Below are 10,914 nucleotides of genomic sequence, written 5' to 3'. Positions count from 1 at the left end.
GGTAGGTACTCCTGATGCTTCTAATGAGTCAACTCATGTTAGCCGCTAGGCTGCGCTCCTCAACACAGAGATACTCCGCCCGTGTAACGCGGCCCTGCCGCGCTACGAGCTACGTACACTCGTGTAACTATTCGCACTTGCTGTTTTGTTGTAATGGTTGATAGATGTGTTCTCCGTGTATCCGAGTTATTTGTTGTTTAATGAAGTATTGTTTGTTTGATTAATATATTAATTATTAATTAATATCTTCAGTGTCGACTCGTTATTATCTTCTCGTATTTCTCATACTCGAAGTTCTCGCCGTTCACAACTCATACTATTCCGAAACTGCAATCAATAACACTAGGCAACTATTTCGAACTTTTCTTCATGTTTGGGTTGAAAATGGGCTTAATCGATAGTTCAGACCCTAAACCAAAAAACAAATTGAGTTGTTTTAATTCGAGTTGTGTTTGTGGTCAGGAGAGACTGTCAAAGTTGCGAAAATGACCGTTTTTGCCCTACATCTAGAGTTTGTAGCGACAACCCTATTGTTTTGCGAAAAAACCAAGGTCATTTTCGGATTCTACGCACTTTTATCAGTAAACTAATTTCCCCGATTCTTGATTTTCGAAGTTTCAAGCGAATTAGACAAATTTTTCTAAATACGAAAAATTCAATTTCAGCTCCGGGTGAACACAGTTCCGTGCCACGATTACGTGGTGGAGTAACGCCGGTGTCGCGCGCTCAGAGTTTAAAAAATATTATACAAAATAAAAATCTTCCGAATGTGCTTGAAACTTCAAAAATCGAAAATCGGGGAAAATAATTTACTTAAAAAAGTGCGTAGAATCCGAAACTGACCTTAGTTTTTTTCTCAAAACAATACTGATGTCGCTATACGAACTCTTGAAGTAGGGCAAAAACAGCCATTTTTGCAACTTTGATCATCTCTCCTGACCACAAAAACAACTCAAATTTAAAAACCCCACTCTGTTTTTTGTTCTAGGGTCTAAAGTATCGATTAAGCCCATTTTCAACCCGAACACTTTGCCGTTGCCTAGTGTAATAGTTTCATTAATGAGGAAACAGTTGAAGATCATTCAGAAGAAACCTTCGTAATCGATAATGTGGCATCTATGTAGTTTGGTTCAAAACTCATTACATTGTGATCAAACATTATCAAATAAATTGAAAAATCGGGTGCTTGCATATCGCATATCGAGAACATCTGCAACAGCCTTGCTCAAAATTTTACACAATAAACATCCAGAACTTCCAAATGATTGTCGAGCATTGCTAAAAACTATACGAAAAATTGAGGAGAGATCTTAGAACCAGGACTTCACCACTACATTGGCATCGCAAATCAGCTACAACAGTTGGTGAACAGGGATATCAACCAAATAACGGAGTTTTCCAGCTGTCTATCAATATTCATGGTTTAAAATCTTCTAAGAAAAGCTTCTGGCCCATATTAGGTGCAGTAAAAAGTATTTTTTATTGGTGCATATTATGGACCTTACAAACCAAAAAATGCGAATGATTTCTTAGATGATTTTGTTTATGAATGTACAGCATTAATTAATGGTAAACTATGCATTAATGGTCATGTATGATTTAAAACAGTAGAAGTGAAGAAGAATCTAATCAGAATGAAGATGATGGCAATAATTCCAAAGTGGTGCCATACGAACTACCGAAAAAGGAATTTGTAGTTTGTTATTATGAAATTCAGCACAAATAAGTGAGGCTTTAAGTTCATTGCCCAGGTCGAAGATGTGTCAACAAATTGCGTGTCTGTGAAATGCTTGAGAAAAAGGACGATAAAATGTCACTTTTGAGTTCCTTATTGAAAATTATACTCGCGATCTCAAACCAAAAGATGTTGATTATTGAGCACAGAATTTTTTATGCACTAAAGAAGAGTACACTACACGTTCTGCATTATTGTGATTGCGACCTATCAGGAGTAAAATTTTCGAATAGAGTTGTTCCTTTGTTTAAATTCGTCTTTCAATTTTTTCATTTTACTCTCTCTATATTTTATAATTTTATTCATACTGTTTACCTGCTGTTTTATTTCAATTTATAAGTTGTTTTTTTCAATTAATGTCTATTATTGCTCAGTCGTTTATTTTGTAAAAAAAAAAATAGTGAATTTTCAGTTGGACTATACAGGATATCCGGGGAGTGGTGATACAAACTTCAGATTTGGATACAAACGGGTACGATTAAGAAAAAAGGTTTCGTGAGGGTGTGGCCTATATTCAAAATTGAAGTGGCAAAGTACGTTTTTGAAATCCAAGAGCCAAAATCCAATTCCAATTTCCAGCAGTTCCATCTGCAGCTGAATTAGCGGCTATCCCAGTTTTGGAGAGCCCGAGGCCAGCGGCGTTCCGAGTCGCTCATACAATGACGTCCACAGAACGCGGTGTAGTGGGGCCCGGGGAGGTCGGGGGCAGCCCGGCAAATAGAAACGGCAGATACATATATCCCATTTCGTATCTTGGTTCCGAATGAAATCATAAATACTTGATGAGTAATAATTTCTCACTTTAACATAATACATATAATTATGATAATATCAATAATGTGCGTGTAATGTTTCAGCCGAGAGAGGTGGATAGAGCACTTTTTGTGGCTCGGAATTTATTAAATCGTATACGCAATCTGCAACCTGGGTTATTCGATGAAGCTGACAACGAATGATAACGATGGGAAAATGATTAACTTTTGTTTAACCTGCAAATTAAGGGAGCTACAAATGATTTTCAATTTCAAAAAATCGCGATAAATGCAGAGCAAAAATTGATAAAGTCGACAAATTAATAAATATGATCATTTTTTTCTTACTCCGAAATTTAAGAAGTTTTTTAAGCTCAAAAATTGTAAATTAAATAAAATTTTTAGCAAATCAAAAATTGTCAAGCTTCAAAAACTTATTAAATTTTAGAGTAAGAAAAAGAAATGATCATAGCAAAATTTGTTCATTTTTTGAAGTAGTACTCATTTTTATATTAATTTTTTTCATCGCGATTTTTTGAAATTAAAAATCATTTGTAGCCCCTTCGATTTGCAAGTTAGACAATTTCAAAGTAAGTAATACGAACTTCCATGGTCAAAATTGGATTTCGGCTCTCAGATTTTGAAAACGTATTTTGCCCCTTCAATTTTCAAAATAGGCAATTTGTTCATCTTACGGTTTTTTTTTACTCGCACCCGGCTGGTTACTTATATCCAAATCTGAAGTTAGTACTACCACTCCCCAGACAGTGGACACCCTGTATTTGAATTTTAGCTTCATTTGTCGATATTGAAAGCTACGTTCAACGTTCTACCTGTTCAATTTTCGAAAATAGTCACCCTCCGACAATTTCAATCTCAAAAAAATTGCTAAATGCAAAACGTTTTAAAATGTTGTTGAAATCTTGATACCTACTCGAACCAGCGTACTTGACATTTCAAAACAGAAAATACCAACTCGACACGATTTACAACGACGATTCGCCAAATTAGACAAATAAATCGCTCCAAAAACGACACAACTCGAATCACGCATTTCCAGGAAGAATAAAAATTAGAATCTCTTCCGCGTTTATAAATTCGACAATTCAAAACCCCGGTGACGTTGACGAGTCAAAAGCACGAAAAAAATTTGTATACGAACGTGCACAACCAAGACTGGGTACAGTGTACAGCATCTATCTAAGGAGCAGTTAATTTGCTGGCACAACGCACCAAGACGAACTAATTCCTTCATAAAAACAACACCATATTTAATCACTCGAAAGGTGAAATGAGAATTTAAAAATTAAGACATTTTTCGAGCAGTAAACACTTAACAACCTCGCCCCGTATTTACTTTACGCGTCCATCAATTATTAACTCTCGCATACTATACGGTCTAGAAATTTACGAGAATGAAATTCCGGCCGACGACGAGAAGAGGCGCAGACACTGCAGCCGTTCGTATTCGCATTTCAGCCATTACTCGTAAAAGCAACGAACCCGGCTAGACTTGGCATTTGGTGTAACTCGTAGTCGTAGGTATATTTCGAGTTCGACTTCGGCGGCACCGGCGTAGTATCGCTTGCGGTCAACTCGACCGACGGTGAAAATCCTCCCTTAATTAGCATCGTTCACACGTTTCGTTTCAAACATACGAGTATACGCGTAAGTACCACGCTGAAAAGATGCAAGTGTAAATCTGTGAACTCCGCCCATTTCAAAGATTAATGAGGGTTTTTATTGTATTTTTATTTTTTTCTCTTTTTGGCCGGCTTGTACGCGCAAATGGTGCGCTGCTAAACCTATTATTTTCTCAAATCTCGTTTCGTGTTTTTCGCAGCGATGGAAGAGCGTGGAACTGAGAGTGCTCGCTCTCACTCTGCTCTTTGCTCCTTCGAAATTTCCACTCCCGCTCTTCACAAATTTCTTCGAAGGATCATTTTCTCCAGTGTCTGTCATTTACGCTTTTTCGCTCCTCAGATTACTCCGCTTTCGCTCTAGCTCCCACTCTTATTAAATATCCATTCGTATTCAATTTCCTCCGGCTTTGGGATTGGACAGATTGGCCATTTTGTAGAAAGATTCGCAGTACCTATAGTAATAAAGATAGATATAGGTATATTGAATATTGATTCTTTCAGCAAAACTTGAAATTAGTCAAGTATTTTGAAGAGTGAACTAACTATGTACGAGTAATATAGTAAATAATCATATTGAAAATTGATTACCATGCGTCGTTATCATTTTTCAGAGTCAAGGATAAAACCTTTAAGGTTCAATTTCCTAGAAAAAGAGCCGCCCGCGCCCTGTGGAACATTGCAGAAAAATATCCCAAACCTGACGCTCTGGTGTATAAATATCACCCGACAAAGAACCAAAAACTGAACAGCGCTACCCATGCAAAAAAATTATAGATTAGTAGTACACTACAGTATTACTTTTAAAACCACGGTACTGGAAGTAGTAGTGAATCAGTACTAAAACTTGAAACAGCAATAATATGAAGTTTAGTAGTAAGTACATAAGTAGTGCTGGGAATTTACTTAAGTAGTACTGAATCAGTACTGAAACTTGAAACATCAGTTTGTACTGGAATTGTACAAAAAACTGTATCATCAATCTTAAAATTAGCACAGTGCATTGGCTATTGCTGATATCAGTGAATTTTTGAAAAATAGGTAAGATTTAAGTACCTACATATTTAAAAAAAAAAAAAAAATTTCAAAAATGAAGAAAAACAATTGTATTTTAAACATTCAAGTTTCACCATCCTTTTTCAAAGTAATTTACCAATGGAATTAACATAACATTTCTGGACATTTTAACAGGTGCTATACATTTATTTTTAATGCAATTTGCGGTCAAGATGATCGTTGAGCCAGAATGCTCAACAAGGTGATATAAATACTTCGCATATCTCTTAAGATTGAAAGATGGTAGGTATACCGTTGACCAATTTTCTGTCTAACTTCACATTCAATCATCACTGCGGTCTGGTTGTTTCCTGATACGTGAACTTCGATTATATGTATTTCTAATTTAGGCAAAGTTTCCACCAAAAAAGAAACTACATGAGACCAAAATAAAAGAAATAACAGGTATGGAGTACTTCTGAATTATTTTGAAGTGCAGCTTCTTCATGTACATATTTGTACTTCATTACAATTGTTCTGTATTTGCAGATTATGTCCAAGCAAACTTGGGTCACTTGAAAAGTACAAACAAAGAAGTGATTTCCAAAGTTAAAAAAGCTATAAAAAAAAGTGTAACAATGAACACAACGCTCTGTACAAACGCGAAATCGACGAAAAGAAATTTGGCAGACTGAGCCTGAAGAAATTTAAAATTTTGTACCTACTTATTGTTTATCTTCTGTAATAAATACGTTCATTATGTAATTGCTACAAGCAGTGCTTCTACAATTTAATACTGATAGCAGTACTACTAATTTAATACTGAAAGTAGTACTGCTTACAGTATTAAATTAGTAGTACTATTTTTTTGCATGGGGTTGTTCGATTCGGTTTTGGGTAAGACCGAAATATTCAGAGTTATTTTCGAAGAAATATGGAAAAAATGATGGATGATTTTAGAGGCCTACACAGTTTTTATAAAAGTTGAAAAATAAGGTTGGTATTTTAGGTATTTGTAATGTACTTGTACTGAGAACCTCTATACTAGCTCACCAAATTTGTTACTATAACAATAAGACGAAAAATTTGCGCGACCACCTCAAAAAAATGCTTTATAAAGCAAATAACCTCAAATTGAAAAAACGGGACAATCCGTTATCATTTCCATCAACTTACTATACTTACATATGGTACCTTACCTACCCAGTACCTACAGTACATCATCGGATTAGTTCACAATTCCGAAATTTAAAATTGATTTCAAAAAAATGCATAATTGAAATTGACAAGCTTCAACTTCATGTTCTCGTCACTTTTATCGAGTACCTAGAAATTTTTTTGAAAACCAGCGTGAAATTGATAAGAATTTAATTAAACAAGATTTTCAAATTTATAAATCTTGTTTTATTATTCTATTATCAATTTCACACTGGTTTTCAAAAATTTTCCTCGGTACTCGACGAAAGTGACAAAAACAAATTAAAGCTTGTTAATTTCATGTGTTTTTTTGTAACAGAATTTAAATTTCAGAATTGTGAACTCATCTTCTGTCAGACTGATTCACTTCAAATTCGGCATTAATGATAGCAAATTTACTGTGTAATGTGTTTTTAAAATCAAACTTTCAAAATTTTAATTTTAAAGGGGAACTATGCGGAAAGCAAATTTTTAATCACTGAAAAAAGTGACTAAAAAATTTTTTCTGCAAATTAAATGAATAATATGTGTTTTTATCAAGTTTCAAACCGTCATACCAAATTTCATCAAAATCCGTTTAGTGGTTCTCACAATGAAAATGAAAAAACTCATATTTTCAAATGCCCAAAATACTTGTTATTTCACAAGTACAAATCACAATTATTCGCATACACACATTTTTGATTTTATTCATAAACTGATTTCTCATTCATTTCTAGAAAAACAACGATCGTTGAAAAAAATTTTTTAAACATAACCGCGGAACCGCCAATGCCAAATTACTTTTTTCATTTTTTCATTTTTCGGTCTTTTTTACCCTGCACAGGAAACCCATTTACTCGCCTATTTATTTTCAATTTTAACCAGTCATTTTTAGCCAAAATCAATTGGCTAAAGTTGGCTAATGGCTAAACTTCAAAAATTCGATAACCTAACGGCTAATGGCTATTGGCTAGCTAGACATCCCTGCCGAAAAATTCAGTATGTTGCATTGTACATACATATTTTGCTGGCCGTAAACCAAAAACACTGAGGCGGATTTGAAGCTCTTCATCACTGAGGAAACCGAAAAAATCGACTCGGAAATGTTGCAACGCAAATGAAATGCTGTGTTGTTATCACATAATAACACTAGGCAACAATTTTTGACCTTTTTTTTGTGTTCTGGTTGAAAATGGGCTTAATCGATAGTTTAGACCCTAAAACAAAAAACAGAGTGGGGATTTTCAATTTGAGTTGTTTTTGTAGTCAGGAGAGATGATCAAAGTTGCAAAAATGGCCGTTTTTGCCTTATTTCACGAGTTTGTGGAGACATCAGTATTATGTTTAAAAAAAAACCAAGGTCATATTCAGATTCTACGCACTTTTTTAAGCAAACAATTTCACCGGATTTTTGATTTTCGAAGTTGCAAGCGCATACGGAAGATTTTTGTTTGTAACATATTTTAAAACTCGGAGCGCGCGACGCTGGCGTTACTCCACCATGTAATCGTGGCTCGGAACCGTGTTCGCGCGGGCGAGGCTCTCGCTCCACGTTTTAAAATATGTTACAAACAAAAATCTTCCGTATGCGCTTGAAACTTCGAAAATCAAAAATCCGGTGAAATTGTTTACTTAAAAAAGTGCGTAGAATCCGAATATGACCTTGGTTTTTTTTGAAACATAATACTGATGTCTCCACAAACTCGTGAAATAGGGCAAAAACAGCCATTTTTGCAACTTTGATCATCTCTCCTGACTACAAAAACAACTCAAATTGAAAATCCCCACTCTGTTTTTTGTTTTAGGGTCTAAACTATTGATTAAATTAAGCCTATTTTCAACCCGAACACAAATATGCCGTTGCCTAGTGTAATATAAATGGCGTACTTTTATGAATACTTTGGTGTATATATTTTACTTTTTATTTTGCAGGATGAGATTGCTGTGTAATAAGCGTTTGAAAACCATTCAACTATTTTGGCACACCCTGTACTTAATAGCTCAAACTGAAAATATTGATAATGATAAGGTTGAACACATATGTATGTATTGAAAATCCGAATTTCAAGGTAAATTTTTTTTCTAAACCGAGTAAGTTGGTGTTGAAAAGATACACATCGCTCTTCTAGTTTTCGAAAAAAAAAAACCATTTAACAGACGAGATTTCAACGCAAAAATTGTCACAGTATTCGACAACTCAATTTCGTCTTGTGTCCATACCCAAAAAATCGCGAATATTACGTTTAAAAACGTTTTGTTATGTTTGAAGTTCTCATCACGGTCATGTAGGTTTAATGAGCAAACTAGAAAAATTGATTCTATGTTAGAACAATTTACAAAAGAAAGAAGAAACTGGCAGATGGAACGAAAAGATATCAGCCTCCATAAATTGGAAATAGAGTAAGTACACAGGTTAAGTACCTAATTTTTCAAAATATATTATACTTACCTACATTTCGCCCATTTTAAATTTCAAGTAAATAGGTGAAAAACTGATAAACTCATTTTCTTATCGGTATACTGAAAAATATAAATAATTACATCGAACATTTCTAAACCAGACAATGTTTTAATTTTGTTTTCATGTACATAACTAATTTGTGAACTGATACTTCGAGCAACTGTCCCTGTTGAAATATCAACGGTCAAATTTCAATTATTGAACCAGCCTCTGTTGGCATAAGATCCTTTGATAACGTAAATTACCTAATTAATTTCACCATTTACAGCCTAAGTTCAGTGAAAAATAAACACACATCTCCCGAGATAACATACCAAGACTAAAAAAGGCTGCAACTTCCCCCATCTATTTTTCTTCTTTTTTTAAACAAATGCACAGAAAATTTTTCAAAATGCACTTAGAGGTAAATTACCAACCGAACGAAATTCTATGAGAATTAATAAACGAAGAAATTAAATTAACATGTTAACTTTATGATGAATTTGGTACAGGTACGAAGTAGGTATATTGGTACGGTTGGAAACCTTTGAATGATTGATTGAGTGTGCGGTTATCTGGTTTTCCAAGTCACGCCTATCGTATGAGAAGAAACCCCCTCCGGGATCTGTGGCTTCATTACATAAGGTAACGATGTACGGGTGAAATGAAGAAAACCGGGTTGAAGAACTAGATTTGTTTATTTTACCTGACACGAAGCAATGCGTTTAATTTAGATTGATGATACTTTTTCCTTTTTTTTTTTTTTTTTTTTTTGAAATTTCCAATATTTCAAGTACTCGAACACGTCCACTCCTTGTCGATTATCTATACGAGTACATATACCAAGAGCAAGGAAATTTTTTCGAAGAAATGAAACCGCAGTGTACTTGAAGAAGAATTGGGTTAAAAAGAAAAAGATTTACGATGAAAATATGAAGTGTTTGGTAGGTAGCCTATGTAGTACGACATATCTATTGAAATAATGTAACCCTAACGAGAGCAGAAGGGGTTCACCGGGTAGGTAGTAGGTACATGGCAGGGAGAGGCCAGGTTAAAAAAAGAATTAGCGGTATAAGCCATGAATAACTAACAACAGTTACAAGAAAATATAATGGGATATAAGTATGGTACACGGTTGTACTCGTACACGTTGATTAGCGATTCAAAATGGGTTCTTTTTGCCGTGCAGCGTGGTACCCTATACTGAAAGGAATTAGAGGATTTGCGTTTTAACACATGACTAAATAACCACAGTCGATAAGTAGATTATAAGGCGGATGAGGGGTTATTTGGAGTAAAACGCGAGCATACGAGTAAAGGTGAGAGACTGGTTCGGCTGGTATGTATTATGGTTTAACGTCTGGTATAAATATGAAGGATAGGGTGTCTCCTTGTCATCTCCGGATTACTTTCTCAATGAAGGAGAAAAAAAATATCGTAATCGTAACTAGGTGTTACTCGTGTTCATTCCATTTAAAATACTCCAATCACGGCGTTCGATGGTGGCTGAACGTTTGTCACATATCAGCGGATTAAAGGTATTATTTTTTAAGCGAATAAAGATACAAAATGCACGCGCCAGATGTGAGAATGCGACCCAAGGTACATCCACCACTTACTTAATATACCTCTATACGTAGATATGCATGTAGTATCCTTCTGTAGTCGCCGCGGTTTTCTTCTTCGAGACTTATCGAGCCTTGGTGATGATTTATGCTAATTGCGTAGTGTCTGTACTGTAGTTACAGCCTCAGTGCGACGACTGCACTAAATAAGTAATCGCTATGTTAAGTACGCTGCTTTCTGCAACTGGCCGAAATCTCGTATACGTACAATTTCACAAACGTCTGAGTACTCTCAAGGGCGGACTGGTCTATGTTGTGGTGTTTCAGTCGCGATACAGCTTTACAAAAATGGTAATACCAACGTCTGAAGAATTTGATATTTCGTGATCATGACGGTAAAAAAAATTGATCCTCAGTTTACAGCAAAAAACAAATAAATATGTACGAAGTGAGAACATGAACAATTGCATCAAATTACCCTCAAATTAGCGTCAAATAAGTAAAATTTAAACAAATGGTCAAGATTTCCAAGAAAAGGGGAAGAGCAACTAAGCAGTCTCAGTGGGTATTTCCCGGAAAATACGGATTTTAAAATTATAAGATACGT

At 35.1% G+C, this 10,914-nt stretch overlaps 1 protein-coding gene across 1 annotated transcript in view; it reads right to left on the bottom strand.

Annotated features, from left to right (window-relative positions):
* The window catches only part of LOC135836458 (uncharacterized), a 145,038-nt gene that overhangs the window by 85,770 nt on the left and 48,354 nt on the right, over positions 1 to 10,914 (bottom strand). The gene's annotated exons all lie outside the window — the stretch shown is intronic.

The sequence above is a fragment of the Planococcus citri genome, chromosome 2 (genome assembly GCF_950023065.1).
Source record: "Planococcus citri chromosome 2, ihPlaCitr1.1, whole genome shotgun sequence".
Classification (NCBI taxonomy): Eukaryota; Metazoa; Arthropoda; class Insecta; order Hemiptera; family Pseudococcidae; genus Planococcus; species Planococcus citri.
The sequence above is the reverse complement of the archived record's forward strand: the minus strand, read 5'-3'. Positions and strand labels throughout refer to the sequence as shown.